Source organism: Microtus ochrogaster, chromosome 6 (genome assembly GCF_000317375.1).
Source record: "Microtus ochrogaster isolate Prairie Vole_2 chromosome 6, MicOch1.0, whole genome shotgun sequence".
NCBI classification, from domain to species: domain Eukaryota; kingdom Metazoa; phylum Chordata; class Mammalia; order Rodentia; family Cricetidae; genus Microtus; species Microtus ochrogaster.
In genome coordinates this window covers 12,618,297-12,641,318 of record NC_022013.1, presented here as the reverse complement: position 1 = coordinate 12,641,318, position 23,022 = coordinate 12,618,297, and the positions used below count along the sequence as shown (strand labels likewise).

Sequence of the window (23,022 nt, the reverse complement as noted above, 5' to 3'; positions counted from 1 at the left end):
AATTTACTCTAAATGCTTCAATAAAGCAGATGAGGCAAACACAGAAGAATGCTAATGATCCTTAAGTTGGGGTGATGGATTCCTCCCTGCCAGTCTCATTATCGTATGTGTAAAAATCTGCAATTAAAATTATGAAATTAATGTTCATCTTTAATTTTTCACCTTGCATGGCCAATCCATCATCTAAGCCATGTCTGTCTAACTCCCTGAATTGCTTCCCAACCTCCCTTTTCCATTACGACTGCCATTGTTTTAGCTAAGCCCCCACCACAGATCACACAGCAAGAGAGATCAGATTCGTATGATTTTACTTATTTTTAATTGCATTTGACTCTATGAGTACCGGTGCCTGCAGAGACCAAAAGGGGGTGTTGGATCCCCTGGAGCTGAAGTTACAGGTGGTTGAGAGCCACCCACGTGCATGCTGGGAACCAAGCTCAGATCCACCGCAAGAGCATCTACTGTTGAGCCATCTCTCCACACCCAGAGCAGATCGTTTTCTATGGGAGTAAAACAAACCACAGCAACTTAAGAGAGGAGTCTGTACAGCAGCGACAGAGCAGACCCCAGCCCTCAGAAATGGTGACGCTAGTCCTGTCCGCTCCGTGGGATCTAGAATCACACATCTCTGGGCGTGTCTGTGAGAGAGTTTCTAGACTGGATTAACTGAAACTGGAACCACCACTCTAAATGTACGCAGCAGCATTAAGTAGGCTGGGGTCCCAGGCTGAGCACCGGAGTTCATCGCTCTCGGCTGCTTCCTGACGGCAGGTACAACATCAGCGGCTGCCTCCTGCTCCTGCCACCATGATTCCCCACCGCAATGGACTGTGACCTCAAACTGTGAGCCAGAATAAACCTTCTTTCCTCAAGCTGCTTCTTTTTTTACTTAAAAAAACGGACTTTTATTAATTTTTAAATGCATTCTTAGCCGGGCGGTGGTGGCGCACGCCTTTAATCCCAGCACTCGGGAGGCAGAGGCAGGCGGATCTCTGTGAGTTCGAGACCAGCCTGGTCTACAAGAGCTAGTTCCAGGACAGGCTCCAAAACCACAGAGAAACCCTGTCTCGAAAAACCAAAAAAAAAAAAAATGCATTCTTAAAAATCTTGACACACTGAGAAAGCTACAATTCGCAGTTGTGCTGAATCATAATCCTGGCAGACCGACTTTCATGAACTCACATTTCTGCCGTTTGGTTCCTCAAACTGATTTGCCCCCTGGTTATTTAGGTACGGAAGCCCAGAACAGAAAAAGCTGATGACAGACCACTCAGTCAAGTGTCTGCCAGGATCGCAATGAGACTTCTGTTCATATCAACAAGGGACACCAACATACCACCTCCTTGGGAGAGAGTTGAACTGCTTAATATGAGCACTTTTTGGTCTGAAACCCATACAGTAGCCAGTATGATAGCCACTCAGGTACCAAGAGATTACCATCTTCCCAGGCATTGGTGCCATCCAGATAGTCTGGAGATAAGGGAGGGTGGGAGAATTATTGGTGGTCCCAAAGGGAACGGAGGCATCCAACATAGCAGGAAGGGGCCGTGGAGGTGGTAGCTGTGGGGAGCCACTGAATCTCAGACCTGGCTTTCCCAGAACCAGTCTTGATCCTGGCACTGGGAGTGATGGAGGGAGAAAGGAGTTCCACGAAGCAGTTTGATTCATGTGGCTTACTTCCAGGAGATCCAGAGGAAGCTTGATGTTCATTTTCATCCTCCCGAGCATCCGCTTCTGTCTTAGTACCTACTTCACAGGCTGGGGAAAGTAGATCGGACAGATCTCTCTCTCTCTCTGCTGACTCCAAATCCAATATAAATCACAACACAGGTTCCTCTCTTAAATCGGCTGAAGCGATGGTAGCTGGGTGAACGCAGCCGCCTTCTGGCCGAACAGCAGCACATTATCCCCACTTTCCACTGTTTTCAAGGGACTTGGGACATTCCTCTCTGGGTTTTACTCCTCTTAGCAGGTGGTTTTCTTCTGGCTGTGCCTTTTGGTTTATCTGGTTTCACAAACGTCGTCATTCTTTGGAGCATTTTAAAAGGAAACCACAGCTTTATGAAAAGCTTCTATCAATGTTGTACCAACCTAAACATCAGAATCATCGCTCCAGCCGGTGCCATGCCACAGCACCCCATATTCCCGCCCGAGACCATCCGCTACGGCCCATCGCTGTGGCCCTTGAGTTGCTTCTTGTCAGGCATTTTGTCACAGAAACAAGAAGAGTAACTAATGAGAAACCATGGCTAATCACTGCTGGAAACCACGTAAGTTCACGGCTATAGGTTTTTATCAGTCATTCTAGAAATGTCTATGAAACGTGCAGTTTTTACATTTTTTACATTGGCTACAGATAGTGATGCCCTTTTGCCTTCCTTGAAAGGCTGATGTCGAGAGTCACTCTCAGGTGCCCCCTCCACACATGGCACCATTTTACACAGTGGTGGCCTGGTAATACTTTACAAGTGGGCTTTTGAGACCAAAGAGGGACAGACACAACATTCTTATGTGTGAAAAGCAGAAAAAGGTGATGTAATCAATGCACAGTGGAAATAACTGAGAAAGGAATCAGATGACCCTGTTTGTCTTCTAAGTACTGATAGTAGAGAATGCCCCAATATTTATGTTTGCCGTTCTGCAATGTTTAACCTTCTCCGTTACTTGACTGCACTTGGAGCTCCCCGAGGAGGCTGGCGAGACTGTGTCTGAGAACGTCTCCAGAGAGAATTAGCTAAAGGAGAAAGACCTGCCCTGAATGTGGACGACGCCATCCCATGCTAGGGGGGAAGGCTGGGCACAATGAAAGAAGGGAAAGGGGGCGCTCTCGGGGTGCCTGCTCCCCCCTCCTCTGCTGTCTGATCAGCTGTGATGGGAGCGGTCTTCCTCTGAATCTTCTGAAACCTTGACCCCAAATAGACAATGCCTGCATTATGCTGTTTCTGGCAGGTGTTTGCTCTCAGCGATACAGGAAGTAACAATAGAGACCTGGAAGCTGGGGAGATGGCTCAGTCAGTAAAGTGCTTGCCTGGGTTAGAGCCCTAGGATCCAAATAAAAGCCAGACATTGTGTATTCCAAGACCTGGGGAAACAGGTAGGGAGCTCCCAGGGGCTCATTGACCTGGAAGCCTATCTGAATGCCCGAGTTCCAGGACAGTGAGAGATCTGGGAAATAGCACCCAGGGTGGAACTGTGGCCTCCACATGCATGGGCATGCACACACTCACACACTTACATAATGACTAGCATGAGCGGTATTTCTACCACAGTTACAGTTACAGAGTACCCCTAATATTAAAAATAATTATGAAGGGCTTGTGTGTTTATTACCTTGTTATACATACATAGTATGTATAATGAAGTTTATATCTATGCATTTTTATTCATATATATGACATATATAAGACACACATATATGTGTGCATATTTATATTTATGTGTGTGTGTTAGTTAGGGTTTTTATTGCTGTAAAGAGACACCATGACCATGCAACTTTTATAAGAAAAAAAAATTGGGGGAGCTCACTTACAGTTTTAGAGGTTCAGTCCATTATCATCATGGCAGGGAGAATGCAGCATGCAGGCAGACATGGTGCTGGGGGAGTAACTGAGAGTCCCATACCTTGCAGACAACAGGGAGACCTGTCACACTGAGAAAAGGTTGAGAAAAGAAACCTCAAAGCCCCGCCCACAGTGATGAGCATCCTCCAACAGGGCCACACCTTCTAATAGTGCCACTCCTTTGGGGGACCATTTTCTCTCAAACCACCATATGGGATATATATGTATGTACACACACACACACGGAATTCAGGGCCTTGGACAGACCTAGATGTTTTTCTCATTGAGTCAGTGGTCTCGTTGTTCCTCATCACTGTGGCAATGAAAGTAGCATAAGGAAGGGAGGGTTTGTTCTGGCTCACAGTTTGAAGATCCATCCCATCATGGCGGAAGGCAAGGCAGCGGAGTACAGGGAGTACAGGGCTGCATCCACAGTTAGGGAGCAGAATCAGGACGCCCAGGGATTGTGCTACCCAGATGCACGATGGGTTTATACACCTCAATGAACCCTAGTTAGAAATTCCTTCACAGGCGTGCCAAGATGTTTGTTCCAAAGTGAATCTAGGCCACGTTACATTAATGATTATATTAACCATCACACAGTGTCTCACCGTGGGGCCATCCCAAAATAGTCTAGAGCTCTCACCTGGCTATGCCACTTAACTTTTGATAATGGTCAAGCATAACAACTGTCTATGTAGACCAGGCTGGCCTAGAACTCGGGGAGATCAGCCTGCCTCTGCTTCCCAAGTGCTGAGATTAAAAACATATGCCACCACGCCCAGTGCTGAACTCTTAATAGTGAACACTCATGGACTAGCCTGAGTCTGCTCCAGCATGTTAATGGAATTTCTGAGGACACTGGAGACACAAGTTTATGGAGCGGGCCTGAACATGAAGGTCTCCAATCTGAGCCAGCTGAAGAGCAGCAATAGCATGCTCTTCACCCTGAGTCATTCTCAGAAGCATTGCCTAAGGTCCCCCAGGTCTACTGTCTGTAGCGGAGCAGTCCAAATTCCTCCCGTGAAAGCTGCTGGGCTCAGCTAGATGGGTTTGCAGAAGGAGCGTGATGGTGAAGAGCGTCTCCTACTCCTGCAGAGGACCTGAGTTCAGTTCCTAACACCTGTGTCATGTGGCTCACTACAGCTGTAACTCCAGCTCTAGGGGACTCTGACACCTCTGGCTTCCACACGCACCTAGCACACATGTATACACACACACACACACACACATATATATACATAATTATTAAAAATGTTTTAATTAAAATGTAAAACTTTAAAGAAAAACTGATGTGCTCATGTGCTCTGCAAAACCAAACACACAAAAAAAAAAACATTTTAAAGACTTTTTTAAAAAAAAAATAGGAGAGTAAATAGACCAATCAAAATCTAGGAATTATGGGAAATGGTTCCGTTGACAGGGTGTTTGTCACACATGCATGAGGACCTGACCTCCAGCTCCAAAACTTACATAAAAATGGAGGCATGAGCTGGGCAATGGTGGCGCACACCTTTAATCCCAGTACTCAGGAGGCAGAGGCAGGAGGATCTCTGTGAGTTCGAGACCAGCCTGGTCTACAGAGCTAGTTCCAGGACAGGCTCCAAAGCCACAGAGAAACCCTGTCTCGAAAAAAAACAAAAAAAAAAAAATGGAGGCATGACAGTGCACACTTGTGGTGAGAAGCAGAAGCAAGCACAGCCCTGGGGCTTGCTGAGCAGCCAGTTTAAGGAAAATGGTTAGTTCAGAGTAAAAGTAAGAACCTGTCTCAAAGAAAAGAAAAGGAAAGGAAAGGAAAAATAGACACTTAAGGAATGACCTCTGAGGCTGTCCTCTGGCTTGCACACACATGAACATGCACCCACATACACACACATGAACACACACACACACATTTAAAAGGCTAGGAACCATATAACCACCATGAGTGGTGCTACCCCTGGGCAGATGGTCCTGAGGTGTGTAAGAAAACAAGCAGAGTGAGCCATGGGAGCAAGCCAGAAGGCAGTGTTTTTCCATGGTCTCTACCTCAGTTTCTGCCCAGGTTCCTGCCTTGACTTCCTGCCCCGCCTCCCCTCCGTGAAGGACTATAAACTATGAGCTGAAATGTGCCTGTACCTTTCAAAGATGTTTCTGGCCATGACGTTGCTTAAGTAATAGAAAAGCAAAGTAGTGGGGCCTCAGTTTGGGGCTTATTGATCTGCTCACCCATGGGCATCTGTCCAGCCTGGCTCTGTGTGTGGCTGTTATGAAAAATGCAGTAATGATTATGGGTGTGCAAGCATCTCTGTGTTCTGCCAAAACATTCCTTCCGGTATCTCCCCAGGAGTGGTAGAGATGGGTCATATGGTAATCCAAACAGACATAGCTGCTTAGGTTGGGTGCTTTGTCACAGTAATGAGAATGATTTGACAGCTCAAGGGACATACTTTCCACACAGCAATCAACTCCTGAAGCTGTGAGCTGCAGGGAACTGGGAAGGCAACTCCCATCACAGGGGAAAAAAAAACAGAGAGAGCCCCACATTTCCATGGCATCCAGAGAGAGCCTCACACTTCCCTGGCATCCAGAGAAAACCCACAGCTTCCTGACATCAGCCCCCATGTCAAACTCATGTGAATTCATACAAATCTCAGAAACTTGCATTAGAAACAGTAGCACGGAGTAAAACTCACTCCAGCTCTGCCAGGAAGCATCACAGGTATCCAGGGCCAGGGGAGGGCGGGGAGGGCTAGACTCTAAAACGTAGCCATCTCTACTTAGCAAGACTCATCCCTCATTGCACAAAACTACATTAAGGGCTGAACATTCTTCATAGGGAACGTGGTCCTGCACCTGCTTGGCATAAAGAAATGAGTCGTTCTTTTTTAGAAAAGGCCACCAGGCACCATTCAGTAAAAGAGAAATAAATAAAGCGAGGAGAGAGGGGGTAAAGAATCCCTCAGAGATGCATGCAGATACTTGACTCCAAGTGATTCCAGATCCTCTCAAGCTGACACCTGGTAGTAACCATCACCTCCACCTTCATAAGAAGTAGAGGGCTCCCTGTACAGCCCATGCCACTAAGAGGAGACCACAGAATAAAGGAAAGTGCCCAACAGTAATAGCCCAGGAGTCAGGACTTTCAAGGTGGGTGCTGGTACCATCTTGCACATTTTGTTAGCGTGAACCTCCATGAACTCAGAGCCTTCTGCTCTACTAGGTATCCCCCCAGGCTGCTGGGTCTACTATTAGTAAGAATCCTCCTAACTAGGGCTGGAGAGGTAGCTCAGTGATCAAAAGCACTGACTGTTTTTCCAGAGGTCTCGGGTTCAATTCCCAGCACCCACAGAGCAGCTCACAACGGTCTATAACTCTAGGATCCAACACCCCACACAGGCATGCATGTAGTCAAAACACCAATACACTAAAAATAAATAACTGATTTTTAAAACTTCCTGCTCAAGACTGGGTCTGTTGTCGGCAGCCAATCACGGATCAAGGAGGGGCTCATAGGGCTCTACCCCTCCCTGAACCATTGACAACTAATGGGTTCTGGGATAAGGAATTATTGCCTTCGGTGTCCTAAACACTGAGTCCATCTGACTCTGATGACAGTGCCAACCCTGTGGTCATCCTGGTCCAAACCTGTGGGTCAAAAAATAAATAGAAATGAAAAAGCATGATGTGGGAAAGGGAGGGAGGGAGGGAATGACATGAGTGGAGGAAGACAGGGTAGGACAGAAGGAAGCAGAACACACTCTACACATCTATGACATCATCAGAGGACAAATGTCATAAACTGTAAGCTTTTTTTTTTAAGTAATAGGAATGTGCAGGTGAGCTATGAAAAAGAAAGGATAGCCCAAGATGAGAACCCACTCTGTCTGTGTTACCACTACTCAGGAAAAGCGGGGCCTGCACATAAGAGCACCCAGGAACACTGCTGAACTTACAATAAACAAACTGGGGGTGGGGGGCAGAGGCAGGCGGGTCTTCCAGGCTAGCCCGGGATACATAGTGAAACCTTGTCTCAAAAGAGGAAGGGAGGGAGAGAGGGAGGCCTGGAGAGTTGGTTGAGTGACTAAAGGCACTTGCTGCTCTTTTAGAGGATCAGAATCAGCTCCCACACACACATGGGGCAGCTCACAAGGACCTGTAACTCCAGCTCTAGAGGATTCAGTGGACCATTCTGAACCCCCATGCACATGGTCGTGTGTGCGCTCTCCCTCTCTCTCTCTCTCTCTCTCTCTCTCTCTCTCTCTCTCACACACACACACACACACACACACACACACACACACAAATAAAACAAAATGAAATAATTTTAAAAGGACAGACACCAAGAAATGCTAGATAACAACATAAGCACCCCTTTCAATCACAATGGAGTCCTACAGAAAGTGCACGGTACCTCCCAGAAGCCAGAAAACTCTTCTTAGCTTTTACTGCAACAACTTGGTCAGAAGGCTGGAGAATTTGTAAGCACTGTGAGACCTGGGACTCAATGCTCACACAGGGAACTCTGACAAAGAAAGTATGATCTTGGAAAGGGAAATCTCTCACCAGCCAAGCTGATAATAAAAAAGAAAGAAAACTTAGCTTTCACTTTAGAGGGAAAGTAAATAACTCTATTGATAGATAAACAGACACGTCCCTGGGAATTCATAACCACAAACCTGCCTTCACACAGATTTTAGGCTCAAGTTTATATAATCCAAGTTGATCTGGGAAACCCCAAGGTAAAAAGAAACAACACGCAACTTGGTTCTCCACTAATGATGTCCCAAGGGACTTGACCAAAGCCAACACTCCAGAGCTGGCTACATTCTAGGAAGACATAATATTACAAACATATCTGTCCTTTCCAAATAGATTCACAGAGTCAACAAATGCCATCAAAAGCCTAGCAAGCGTTTTCCTGGAAACCAATGCCTGACAACCTGAGGTCACTGCCTCCATCCCACAAGGTTACAGGAGACAAGTGACTCCCCAGAACTGCCCTCTGACCTGCACAGATACACATGTATACACATAAATAAACATAAATAAATAAATAGAATTTTAAAGATAAATGCAAGAAGTGGCTGAAGAGATAGCTCAGTGGTTAAAAGCTCTTGATTCCCTTGCAGAGGACCCAGGTTCAGTTCCCGGCATCCACGAGATGCCTCACAACCATGTACAACTTTAGTTTCGAGGGACCCCACATCTCCTTTGGCACCAGGCATGCATATGATATACATATATACATGTAAGCAAAAGATTCATATACCCACCATAGAATAAATAAATCTATAAATAAAAAGATTTTGATGTAAAAGCAAGAGAGCCAAAAAAAAAAAATTTCCAAAAAGCAAAATTACAAGGTAGCCAAATAGAAGTACCCACGTAAAGAAAGACGACTGTACTCCTTTGCTTCAAGGATGGCCAAGGGACAACTAAGCGGCCCGGCAATGCACAGAGGCCTAGGCTGACAGTGCAGAAAGAGCACAGCCCACTGGCAACTGTGATCCTGCCTCCCTGGCCAAGGAGATTTACCTCCTTGCTCCAGGGAAAGGATTAGACTGGAGACACCTAGAAGATTTGATCACCACAAACCCAGGCGTTCCTGCTTCCTACAAAGTCCCACAGTCACCATGGAATTAGAACCCAGTTGTGGCAACAGCCTTGGGTTCACACAAGAGTTCCGTTTCTGAGAAGGAAGTCCCACCGTCACTCACCCAGTCCCTAGACACCAGGCTGCTAGAGCACAGTGATGTCCCGAGAAAGAAGCTGCTGCTGGAAAAAGCGCTGCCTTAAAGGACAGAAGCCCTGCATTCCCTGTCCCTGGCCACAGACACCCGCAATACTATCAAAGTCCCAGCTAGGGACTAGAGAGACGGCCCAGTCTGTACAGTGCTTACCATGCAAGCATGAGGACCTGAGTTCAGATCCCAACACCCACAAAAAGCCAGGTGTGTTGGCATGTACCTGTAACCCCAACACTGAAGGGACAGAAAAGGGGATCCTGGGAACTCACTGACCAGGCAGTCTAACCTACCACAGTGCAAGTTCACATCGAGGCTCCTCCAGGAACTTGACTACCATCTGACCCATCTACACAATCCTTGGGTAAACATTTGTGCTGAATAGCTTTGTCTTGATGCAAACCAGAGGCATCTGGGAAAAGAGAACCTCAACTGCGGTTACCACAATCAGATTGGTCCATGGGGAGTTCTTGTGATTCATGATTGCTGTGGGAGGGCCCAGCCCACTCTGGGTGGTGCCATCCTTGGGCAGGTGGTCCTGGGGTGTCCAGGAAAGGTAGCTGACCCAGCCAGGGGAAGGAAGCAAGCCACTAAGTAACATTCTTCTATGGTCTCTGTTTTCATTCCTGCCTCCCGGTCCTGCCTTAGTTCCTGCCCTGGCCTCCCTTGTGATGGGCTAAAAAGTGTAAACTGAACCCTCTCCTCCCCAAGCTAGCTTTGGTCAGGGTTTTATCATGGCAACAGAAACCTAACTGGAACAATACCCAAAAGAATCCAAATAGGCAAACTCCAGGGATACTTACATACCCATGTTTACAGCTGCTCTGAACAAATGGGCAGATAAAGAAAACGTGAAAAATACACACACTGGATTTTTATCCTACATGAAATAATTAAATTATATTACATGCAAGAAAGTAGATGAGACTGGAGATCATGTTGAGGGAAGTACGTCAGACTCTGAAAAAGAACTACAGCATGTTTTCTCTTGGATGGGGAATGTGGATTGAAATACAGAGTGTATGAAAAAATGGAAGGGGAGCTTTGCAGCGGGAGGAAGGAGCTCAAAGGGGACGAAGGGGACAAAAGATAGTAAATAGGGGAGAACGCAGAAAACATCACAGGTTATCTCCCACTGACAGAATATGGATTGAATTAGGAGTCAGACGGTAGCAAGTAAGATGGCTCAGTAGGTAAAGCTGCTCGCTGCCAAGCCCGACAACCTGAGTTCAACGCCCCCACCCCCGTAAATTGTCCTCTCCTCTCCACACATGGACTGAGTGCTCGCTCAGGGCGGACTGTCTGGGGGCATAAAGGGACCAGTGATCTGGGAGGAGGGCAGGAGGAGGGGTGCTGTGGATGTGTGGGGAAGTATCATGGCAAAGCCGTTTGGGGTACAGTAAACAGAAGTGTAAAAAAGGGGCTGTCAAGACGGCTCAGAGAGTAAAGAGCATGTCATCAAGTCTGATGACCTCAGCTCAATCCCAGTGAGCTACGGGGGGGGGGGGGGGGGGGGGGCGAGAACTAACTCCTGTAAATCCTCCTCTAACTGCCAAACCCTTGGGAAGGCATGCATGTGCACAAAGACACAGATACACACGCAAATAAATAAATAAAGTAGCAAACCCTTAATAGATTTCGAATAAACAATATTACAATTCAGTGAACTAAAAAAAAAAAAACCAAAATTAAAATCAGTAAGTAAAATAATAAAAATAAAAGCAGAAATAAACTAGAAACAAAAGATCAATGAAACAAGTAGCTGGGTTTTTATATTTAATAATAAACATAATTGAAAATCTTTACCCTAGCTAGCCTGGTGGGGGGAGGGGACAAAGAAAGAGAGAGCACAGAAATACAAACACAAGAGTTCATTAGGACAAACATACAGCAGCAAACTGGAAAACCTAAGAAACAGACCAATTTCTGCACATGTGTGGTCGGCCAAACTGAACCAAGGAACCAGGACGCACTGAAGAAGAGTGAGCAGCCAGATCCCTCAGTAATGAAGCCTCCCAGGCAAGAGCAGCCCAGGGCGGACGGCCTAATGGCAGAGTTCTACAAGACAGAAGAGACAAGTCCAGTCCTTCTCCTGCTATCCCAAAAATCAGAGAAGCGGGGAACTGCCAAAACTGCCTGACCAGGCTGGTTTTACTATGATCACAAAGACAGAGGCCAGTGTAACAAAAACTGAACCGAGGGCCTGGAGAGTTTGCTCAGCAGTTAAGAGCACTTGCTGCTCTTGCACAGAACTGAGTTTGGTTCCAGCAGCCATGCTGGGCAGCTCATAATCACCTATAACTCTAGTGACAAAGGATCCACTACCCTCTTCTGGCTTTCATGTGTATCTGCTCACTTGTATGCACACACACACATACACACACATAAAATCTTTAAAAAGGAAAATGATCAACAAATACCCCTAACAAAATATTCTCAAACCAGGTGGTCACCTTTAATCCTAACACTTGGGAGGCAGAGGTAGGCAATGGAGCAAGTTCCAGGACAGCCAGAGCTATACAGAGAAACCCTGTGTCAAAACAAACAAACAAATAAAAACAAAAATTTTCAACAAAATATTAACAAACTAAAGCCAAGCATAGTGGTGCACACCTTTAATCTCAGCACTCAGGAGGCAGAGGCAAGTGAATCTCTGTGAGTTCAAGGACAGCCAGAGCTATATACTAATACTCTGTCTTGGGGGAAAAAAAGGAAAAATGTGTGTGTGTGCATATACATACATATATGTAATCTAACAGCACACTAGAAAGACTATATACCCTGGTCAAGTGATTTATCCTAGGTATTTAAGGATGGTTCAGGGGGCTGGAGGGATGGCTCAGTGGTTAAGAGCACTGACTGCTCTTCCAGAGGATCTGGGTTCAATTCCCAGCACCCACATGGCAGCTCACAGCTGTCTGTAATTTCAGTCCCAGGGGACCCGGCACTCATAGCAAAACACAAATGCACATAAAATAAATAGTTTAAGGATGGTTCAATGCACACAAAACAACAAAAGCAATATGTGAGATAGCACACACCCATAGGCTATCTTGTAGAAAAATCATCTGATAAAACTCAACACTCTTCCATGAAAATACAACACAACAAATCAGGTATTGGAGGAGTATAAGAAAGGGTCCATATGACAAAACACTGCCAACAAGAGACAGGAAAACTGATTAAACATCTCCACTGAGATCCTGGGCAAACACAAAGATGTCCACCTCTACCACTCCTGTTCCACAAACGCTGGACATGTTATAGAGAATATGTAGGCATAAGGGCCATTTAAACTCAAAAGAAAACCAAGGTCTGAAGAGACGACTCGGAGTGCAGCAGTCTTGCCATGAGTATATGAGCCCTGAGTTTGAATCTCCAGAACCCATGTATTGTCTGGGTTTCTGTCCTGCCTGGTTCCCACAGTCGTTAAGTCCCAAAGAAATCACACAGAGATCACACACATTAGTTATAAACTGGTTGGCCCATTAGCTCAGGCTTCTTATTAACTCTTACAACTTATATTAGCCCATTATTCTTGTCCATGTTAGCCATGTGGCTCAGTATCTTTTTCGGCGAGGCAGTCACATCTTGCTTCTTCTGTGGCTGGGTCAGGACTGCAGAATAGGACTTCCTTCTTCCCAGAATTCTCCTGTTCTCATTGACCCGCCTCTACTTCCTGTCTGGTTATCCCACCTATACTTCCTGCCTGGCTACTGGCCAATCAACATTTATTTAAAATATAATTGACAGAATACAGACCATTGTCCCACTCCACTCACATCGAGCAGACAAGGTAGCAAGCATCTGTGTCCTCATCTGGTTCTCTGCTGCTGCGATAAGACACTGATAAAAACAACTGAGGAAGGAAAGGTTTCCTGGCTAGCTGGTGTCAACTTGACACAATCTGACAGGAGGGAGCCTCGATTGAGAAAATGCCTCTTTAAGATATGGCTGTAGGCAAGCCTGTTGTATTTTCTTAATTAGTGACCAGTGGGGGAGGACCCAACCCACTGTGGGCGGTGCCACCCCTTGGTTGGTGGTCTTGGGTTCTATGAGAAAGCAGACTGAGCAAGCCAACAAACAGCACTCCTCCACGGCCTCTGCATCAGCTCCTGTCTCCAGATTCCTGCCCTACTTGAGTTCCTGCCCTGATTGCTGTCAAGGATGAACGATGAAGTTGAAGTGTAAGCAAAATAAATACTTTCCTACCCAAGCTACCTTTGGCCATGTTATTTCACCGCAGCAATAGCAACCCTAACTGAAGCAGAGGATTTATTTGGCTAACAGGTCATAGTCCACCAGCAGAAAAGTCAAGGCAGGAACTGAGGCAGAAACCACAGAGGAGTGCTGCTTCCTGGCTTGCTCCCCCTGGTTTACTGAGCTACCTCTCTTACACAGCCCAGGATCATCCCCCACTCACAGATGGTACCACCCACAGAGGACTGGGCCCTTTTGCGTCAATCAGTCATCAAGAAAATGCCTCCACAGGCATAACCACAGCCAATCTGATAGAAAAAATTCCTCAGCTGAGACTCCCTCTTGCCAGATATGTCTAGGGCTAACTGGCCTGGTGTACACACTGGGGAGCAATGAGGTCTGTCTCAAACAAGATGGAAGGTGAGGGCTGACACTCAAGGTTGTCATGTTATCTCAGTGCACATGCTGTGGCCTGTGTACAGCTGTACTCACACACCATGTGATGTGTATGCACACATGTGTGCACACTGCACACACTCACACACACACACACAAGGATGTAAGGACTAAATGAATACAAGTGGGCTGACAGTGCAACAGATAAGTGTGCAGTGGGTCCAAGGAAAGACCCTGTCCAACAATAAATAAATCAAAATAAATGGAGTGCAATAGACGTAGATGTAGGTATAGGCGAGTACAACATACATATACTTAATCACACTCACACACACACACACACACACACACACACACACACACTAAAGATACAGCTCGATTGAAAGCACTTCTCTAGCAAGCTCACTGCCCCAGTCCCAAACACAAAAAAAGAAAGAGAAAGGGATGGAGGAAGGGGAGTATGGAGGGGGGAAGGAGGGAGGGAGAGAAGGGGGGAGAGAGAGAGAGAGAGATCCCCAGTTTGTTTCTCTCCTGGCCTCTGGAGTACCCTAACCCATCATCATTCAGGATGTCATCACTACCTTGGGGGATGCCCCAGATCCATCATGGTTTGGTCCTCCAGAGAGACACCAAGTCAGTGGATGGAGCCACGCTGCTCTTTGATGGCAGAGTTCAATGATGGCCAACTCTTTCTCTTGTACTATAATTTTCCCACTGATGGTGAGAATGGGCCAGCCTGTGGCTTTCTCCTTCCCTTACAGTTACTTAAAATTTAGTGTACAAGACAATGGGACCAAAGGCAATTTCTAAATTCTCCTTGATTAGAAGTTGAATCACCTTTCTAGTTGTATCCAAAATATGTATTTTAGCCACATCTGGGTTTTGGTGGAAGGAAGTTACAGTTTGGTTATGGACTCACGCTGATAAACTCAGCAGACATCAGAGTAAAGAGCAGGGATGCCTGCCCCAGAGCCAGTGTGAACACTGAGTACCTGATTTCCAGAAGGCTGCTGAGAAATACTCAACAATCAAGGCCAGGAAGACAGTTCAGTCAGGAAAGTGCTTGCCAAATGAGCTGCAAAGCCTGAGAACCATGTAAAGAAGCCAAACAGTGCTCACAAACCTGTGGTTCCAGCACTAAGAAACAGGTTCACCTGCCAACCAGAAGAGCCAATCAGCAAGCTCCAGGGTCAGGAAGAGACCTTGCCTCAAAAAAACAAGGTGGAGGGCTAGTAAAATGGCTCAGTGGAGTCCTTGATGCCAAGTCTGACAACCTGAGTTCGATCCCCAGAAACCATATGATAGAAGGAGAGAAACAAATCCCACAAGGTGTCCTGACCTCCCAATGTGTGCAATGGTATACTCCACACTCACAATAAATAAACAAATGTTTACAATTAATAGATAGGGTAGAGATCAATTAAGGAGAACACCCGGTGTTGACACATACACACACGCAAAAACTGTCATTATGACACTATTGTCTATTTCCTATCAAAGGGAGAGCTTGTTCTTCAGCTTGGGTGTCTGTCACTTTGTCCTGCTGGAAATGAGTGCAATCTCTCAGCTCCAAGCCATGTTGAACAAGGATCATATCTAGGGGCAGAGGTCACAGAGGAGAGTAAAGAGATAGGACCCTAGAGCTCTGGGAAAGAGAGCCAGTGCCAGGCATGGTGGCATAGAGCTTTGATCCCAGCACTCAGGAGGTGGATGGATCTCTGTGAGTTTCAGGCCAGTCATGGCTACACGGTGAGATGATGTCACACACACACACACACACACACACACACACACACACACACATCGGTCCCAGATCAATAAGGGACCCACCTCTGCAAACCTCTCCGGGACTCATAGCTGGCTGTAGCTTTCTCTCTACCCAGATCCCACTGCTTCTGTGAGGGAAGAGTCGTTCGAGGATGCCTGTTCTTGAATGGATCACAGGATAATCTCAGCTTAGCCACTAGTACTGTGGCCGGGAAAGGCAGGGTTCAGTCTCCTCTCCAAGCCTTAATTCTACAAGGACAGAATGCAGCTCACACTGATATTGTCTCAGGGAGGGTTGTTGCTATGGCTCAGCCGGCAGGAAGTTTACTGGGTGTGCATGAAGCCCTAAATTCAGTCCCAAGTACTACATAAAGCTGGGCATGGTGGTGCACATCTATAATCCAGAGATGAGGGTAAGGAAAATAGTTCAAGATCATCCTCAGCCATGGAGCAAGTTTGAGGCCAGCCTGAGATACATGAAACTTCTGTCTCAAAATGTGTGTGTGCACGCATTCACGTGTGTGTGTGTGTGTGATTTTTAATAGAAGACCCAGTGTATTTCACAAGCATCTAACACAATGCCTGTCCAGGAGCAGGAATTATTAGTTCAATTATCATCGTTGCTGCTGCCGCCACCAAGTACGTGCAGTTTACCAGCACATCTGAAAGAACCAGACCTCAACAGCAATCAGCAAAGATCGCACTTAAAGAAGGACTTGAGCAATCCCACCACTATCCCAGAAGGATGCTTTCCGCAAATTACAAACGGGGTCCCACAAGACATGCTTCCACTTGCCAAAAGACTGTCACATGACTCCCGGACCTACTAGTGAGGGGACTTCCAGAGCAGCCCCAGAGGCGTGCAGAGTAGGGCACACATGCAGGCTATGAGGAACCACGGGAAACGAGTTCGCCATCAGGATGAAGACTCACAGCCTCCCATGGGAGCTCAGCTGCAGCCCAGAGCCCACACAGAGGAAAGCCACATGGCCATCCACCAGGCTGGAAAGAGAGAGCAGAGAGAAGAGTGTTGAGATGAGCCCCTCTCCAAAAGTCAATTCACCTCGTTCAAAAAGATTCTGTCTTTTTCCATTTGGCTATATAACATTAGAGAAAAAGAAAACTGGCAATACAGGCTGATCACTCCAAATAGTGAGAATTTCCTCACCAAATGTTTGCTGTTTCTCTCCTTAGAAAAACAGAAGCGGAGGACCGGGTGTGTGTCTCAGCCGGGAGGGGATTTGCCTCAGATGTACCAGGCTCTGGGCTCTATCCCCAGTATGGAACAGGCATATACACGATGGGTAATCCCAGCCTGTGGGGAATGTGGAGGGAAGAAGAAGTTCAAACCCATCCTTGGCTACACAGACAGTTGAGAACAGCCTGGATGGGAGATCTTGTAAAGAGATAATTATTCCGGATAAATTAAAACCAAAAAAATTAAGCAATTATTTTTTTCCCATAATTCAGATCAACTGTAACGAGAAGACCTTTTCTCAGAGGTGCCTGGCAGGATATGACAAGGAGAGGTGGGCAGATCTCTGAAGGATCAGGCCAGGAAAACAAGACCTTGGTCTAAAGGACAGAGAGAAAACATGAGCCACGCAAACAACCAGGGCCCCGCTCCATTCTGCCAGAGCAGCCAGATAGTGAAGCTACTTTTAAGTGCCAAGTCTAAGCAGAACCCAGTTTCGCAGAGGCAAGCAGATCTTCATGAGTCTGAGGACAGCCAAGGCGACATAGTGAAGCCTGCCTCAAAAAAAGAAATATTTAATATAAGACTCACCATATTTCTAACAGAATCCCCAATTTGGGATTACAATAAAGAATGGATTGAAAGATCATTTATGAGTTTTCCAATCTAGTCCAGCCTATGTTCTGCAAACCGCCCCCTTCTCAGCCCTCACAGTGGATTGTGAGTGTCATTCATGTCACAGACTGTCTCCCATGCCAAATAAAACACAGAGACAGACGGAAAGTGGAGTCTAAAGGCCTTATTTATAGTAGTTTGGAAGAAAATGGTCCTCAAGGGGAGTGGTGCTAATAGTGCCATTGTCGGAGGCCGTGTGTCACTGTGGAGGCGGCTTTGAGGTCTCATATATGCTCAAGTCACACCCAATATCTCAGACCACTTCCTGTTGCCTGTGAGTCACAATGTAGGTCTCTAGGCTCCCTCCCCAGCACCATGTCTGCCTGCACGCCACAATGCTCCCCACCATGACAATAATGAACGAAACTTCCAAACTGCAAGCAAACCACCACAACTAAATGTTTTCCTTTGTAAGGAAATGGAAACACAGCAGCAGAAACACTGACTAAGACAAGACTCAAAAGTCTCTCCACCGCTAGGAAAACAGTGGCTTGAAATTGTGCTCTCAAGGGCTCATTGCTGGGCCAGTAAGATGGCCGTCAGTAAAACGTCTGTCTTGCAAGCATGAGGACCTGAGTTCAATCTCTCAGAACCCATGGGGTAGAAAGGCCAAGTGTGGTAACACGCTTATAATTGCGCAGGTAGAAAGCAGAGACAGGTAGCTCTCTGGGGACCACTGGGCAACCTCGCCAACCTGGCAACTTTCAGGCCAGTAGAGATGCTATCCAAAAAGCAAGGTGGGAGGCAGGAAATGGCTCAGCTGGTATTCCTGATAATCCCTAGTAAAAGACACCCCCCCCCCGCCCAGCTTGTTAAACAACTTAGCACCGGTAACACCATTTTGCAAGGCTTGTACTGAATATTCAGGGTTTTAACAAAGGGCAGTTTAGAAGCTGCCAAAACGAGATAGAGACACCTGTGGCTGGGCTGGGGGAGGAACGGTGAATACCGAGAAAGACACCCTGTCTGCCCTAGACAAGAGCCAAGGCAGCCCATATCTGAATTCTCGGGAACCAGGGACCTTGTCCCAACTTGAACTCGGCCATATTCAAACTGACCAACGAAAACCCTGTAACTATGCATCTCGCTTCTGTAACCGCGCTTCTGCTCCCTTTACCCTATAAAAACCCGCTACCCCAGCCTGACGGCGTGCCAGTCCTCTGAGAGACTTGGACACCCCAGGTACCTGTGTATCTGAATAAACCTCTTGCTGTTTGCATCCGCTGGCCTCGCTGCTCCTTGGGAAGGGTCTCCCCAGACTGAAAGACACTCTCTGAGGGTCTTTCACTAGGATCCATGTGTGAGAACTGACTCCCACAATTTGTCCTTGGATCCCCACACACATGCCGTAACATGTATGTGTATATATACAAATAATACGTTTTTTAAAAGTTTGAAAAACAAGGTGTGCAAATCCTGAGGAATGACACGAGACACTAACATCTGGCTTACTGACTTCACACACACACATGTACACACACATGCATGTACACACACCCACACACAAAACACATCAAAAAATAAAAGATTTATTGCTTATTTGGGGCATTAAAGGGAAGCACAGTAACCTGGGCTTGTAGGGACTCACAGAGACTGAACTGCTAACCAGGGAGCCCGCATGGGCTAACCTAGGCCCTCTTCATATATGTGGCAGTTGTGTAGCTTGGTCTTCCTGTGAGTCACCTAATAGAGGAGCAGGGCCTGTCTCGGAGTCTGTCGCCTGCTTTTGGGAACCTATTCCTCATACCGGGTTGCCTTGTCCAGCCTTAATAGAAGAGGAGGTGCCCAGACTCACCGCAGCTTGCTATGCCGTGGCTGGCTGATATACACGGGAGGCCTGACCTTCTCTGAAAAGAAACCGAGGAGGATGGATGAGGAGGAGGTGGGGGAGGGGCTGAAAAAGAGCAAGTTTAGAATAGACATGGGGGGTGGAAGACATGGCAGGGGGAAGGCCTTCCTCCAGCTTCGGAAAGGAGGACGAAGGATGTAAAAGTGGATGTGTGAGTGCTGGTGGCCTGCTCTGTGGGCTACAGCGCTTACAGGGCACTGGGCTACAGATGCGTGCTAGAAAACGAGCCCCAGAGAAGGGGGCGACGGCAGGGCCTAGAAGTAAATCAGCTACAGGAGAATTAAGAGGATCAATAAAAGAGTTTAATGAAACATAAACAGGTGCGGGAAGGGCTTAAATAAATCCGCAGGCAATCCATAGCCAGTACTTAAGGTGCAGCCCTGCCTCTTGAAGACTGGAGTTGTGGAGACCAGCCATACCCTCCTCCAGGGCATCCCCAGAGACGGTGCCAGCGACGGAAGCTCTGGCTACAGTCCTAGTGACCAGCCTAGGAGAGCATCCTCTTATTAATTTGTGAGTGTTGGGGCGGAATGGGAGCTGGAAGGCTGTTCCAAAAACACTGGCAAGCCACTCTTGCCTGGCTACGGGATTTGGAGCCGCGGGAGCAGAGCCAGAGAACAAGTCCAAGCTCCAACGGGATATGCAAGAAGGCCACAGTGCTGCAGGCAGACAACAGGGGAGCGTGTGCTGCTCAGCTGCCCTCCCATGGAAACTCAGGTCCTGGGGCCCCTGCCACACCACATGGGAGCCCAAGCAACCCAGGATCGCCCTTCTGTTCCCTACACCGTATGTGCTTTTATATAATCCCTCACGTGGATGCAGGGAAGGGAGCTCCATGAACAGGTCCACACTGGAGAGAACAGCGAAGCCGGTCTGCTTCCGTGCCCCAGCCACTGAACACTGGTCCCACCCGTCACCAAGCCTGCCGAGGTTTCAGCTGCAGAGAGGCCAGCCCATCTTGATGAGGAAGCTCGTGTCGCTTCCTGTGAGCTGAGGCGCCTCAGCGTTGAAACCCATGTACAGGACCACAAGGAAGAACCCACCAAGCAGACCCACTTTCCCAGAATGAATGGGACAGTTCTCTAGGTCATATGCCTCTCTGCATGCCTCCTGCTTCCAAGAGGAGCAGAGCACAGGGGCAGAGAGAGCGCTTCTCTCCCCAGTTCCCAGTATTGTCAAGGTAATCCAGGGCAACGTTGCTGCATATATTGCTAGAACAGATAAATACCTACTCACTCAGGCTGCAACAAGGGACCCATGCACCCCAAAGGATAGAAGACAATTCCTCCCCTCAGCCAAAGTATGCCTCTCCATCCCCCTGCACTTATAAACAGGCGTGTCATCTGCTCCAGGCTGACAGGTGGGCGTGTCAGAAAGACAGGAAGCTGCCGAGGACGGAGCAGTGAGTGGAGGCAATGCAACTTCCCCAGCCTTCTTCCCTATGAAGTAAGGACCCTTGGGTTTGAGCAGAAACACACACAGGCAAGCTGGCAGTATACTTTCTTGATTAATGGTTGATGTAGGAAGGCCCAGTTCATGTGGGCAGTGCCATCTCTGGGCTACTGACTCTGGGTACTATAGAGTAAGCAAGCTATGGGGAGCTATGAGGAGCAAACCATGGTCTGTGCTTCAGCTCCTGCCTCAAGATCCTGCCCTGGCCGGGCGGTGGTGGCACACGCCTTTAATCCCAGCACTCGGGAGGCAGAGGCCAGCGAATCTCTGTGAGTCTGAGGCCAGCCTGGTTGGTCTACAAGAGCTAGTTCCAGGACAGGCTCCAAAGCTACAGAGAAAGCCTGTCTCAAAAAAAACACAAAAAACCTGCCCTGACCTTCTTGGATAATGGACTGTGAGCTGTACAATGAGAACACTCCCCTTCCCAAGCTTTTGGTTATGGTGTTTTATCATAGCAGTAGAAACCCTAAAACAGTAGAATTCAGCTCCCAGGGTTCATGTGACTCTCAATAAAGAGATGAATATTCAAAACTGAACACAAAAACTAGTATTTACCATGTGGCTATTACACAGCTGGCATTTTCGTTACAGGGAGCCCCCATTGAAAGCCATAGGCCCTAGCATAGAAGCTACTATTGTTATTTGCTAAGTGGTCATGTCATCAAATTGCCCTCTAAATATTTACGTTTGTCCCCACAGACCTGGAAAGCTCTCAGCCTGGGTGAGAGCCGCTTCTTCTCGCAGTGGGCAGCAGTCAACGGAAAGATGCAGAACCGCCCATGGTGCTGAGAATGAGACAGCGCTCTGCCCTAAATGAGACATCAACGCGCATGCGCACCCACCCCCCACCCCACCCCTTGGTAGGGTTTTTTGTTTTGTTTTTCAGAAGTCCCACCCAGTTTCTCATGTGCTAATAAAACTGTGGGTGGCAGGGAGCAAGGCTGGACTGTTGGGGGAACTCTGTGAAAGCAGACTGTTTTCTCATCCTCCTAGCTAATATTCCGGGCATCTGCAAAAGAAAGAAAAGTAAGGAAAGGATTGCCGCATAGGTCAGCTCTGCCCTCTCCTGCCCCTTTCTTTTCCCTGAGGAAGTTTCTGGCCTTTGAAAGCTGGACTCGGTGCCACTTTCCCAACTATTCCCTCAGCATCAACACCCTAAAGATTTCCATTTTCTTTATTGCTTTGCTCTCCCCCTCCACGACTTCATATTCCTCGCCTCGGCCCACGCTGGACTCAAGTGAAGACTTGAGTCTTATTAACGCTGCTGGCGGCTTCACCTCCCTCCACAGAGCACCTGGCACTGGCTGTCATAACCAGCATGTCACTCAAGTCTTTGCCCCACATCAGGCAGCACACAGGCAGCCCTGAGAGATGCTAGGAACCGTCTGATAGAATAAGATCACTGAGGAAGAGCGTGTACAGCGGTGTGTGAGGTGCCGAGGAGGAGGCAGAGGAAGGGGAGCCCACTCTGGGCTCCAGTAAGTTCCGCTAAGCCAAGACCATCACCTAAACCTCATCCCATCCCATTCATCTCCCCTTTCCAGCAGATGACAGTAGAGTGTGAGTGTGTGTGTGTGTGTGTGTGTGTGTGTCCGTGCGTGCGTGCCATGTGTGTGTGCGTGTGAGAGTGCGTGCATGCATGTGTGTGTGCGTGCATGCATGTGTGTGTGTGAGTGTGTATGTGTTGTGGCCAGTGATAATTATCAGCTTGATGGAATCTAGAATTTCTGGGAGCTAAATCTCTGGACATGGGGGATTACTTTGATCATCTTAATTGTGCATGGGGCCCTCTCTGGACCAGGCATCCTGCACTGTAAGAAGTAGAGAAACAGCATGAACAACATGAACATGTGTGCATTGCTCTCGGTTTTTGATTGTGGGTTGTGGTGTGAGCAGCTGCCAAACTCCTACTGCCTTGACGTCAGCACCATGATGGACTGCCCTATAAAGTCTAGGCTAACTCACCCTTTCCTCCTTTGTGTCCCTTCTGTCGGGTATTCTGTTACAGCAACAGGAAACCAAACTTTAAAGGGTTCCACTTCAAGTCCAAATGGATCAAAGACCTCAACATAAGCCAGCCACACTGAACCTTGTAGAGGAGAAAGTGGGAAGTACACTTGAACGCATTGGCACAGGGAACCACTTCCTAAATAGAACTCCAGCAGCACAGACACTGAGAGAAACAATTAATAAATGGGACCT

The 23,022-nt window shown here is 47.4% G+C and overlaps 1 pseudogene; it reads right to left on the bottom strand.

Moving 5' to 3' along the window:
• Positions 1 to 1,314: 1,314 nt before the first annotated feature.
• Positions 1,315 to 23,022, bottom strand: part of LOC101980214 — a 25,083-nt pseudogene continuing 3,375 nt past the window's right edge.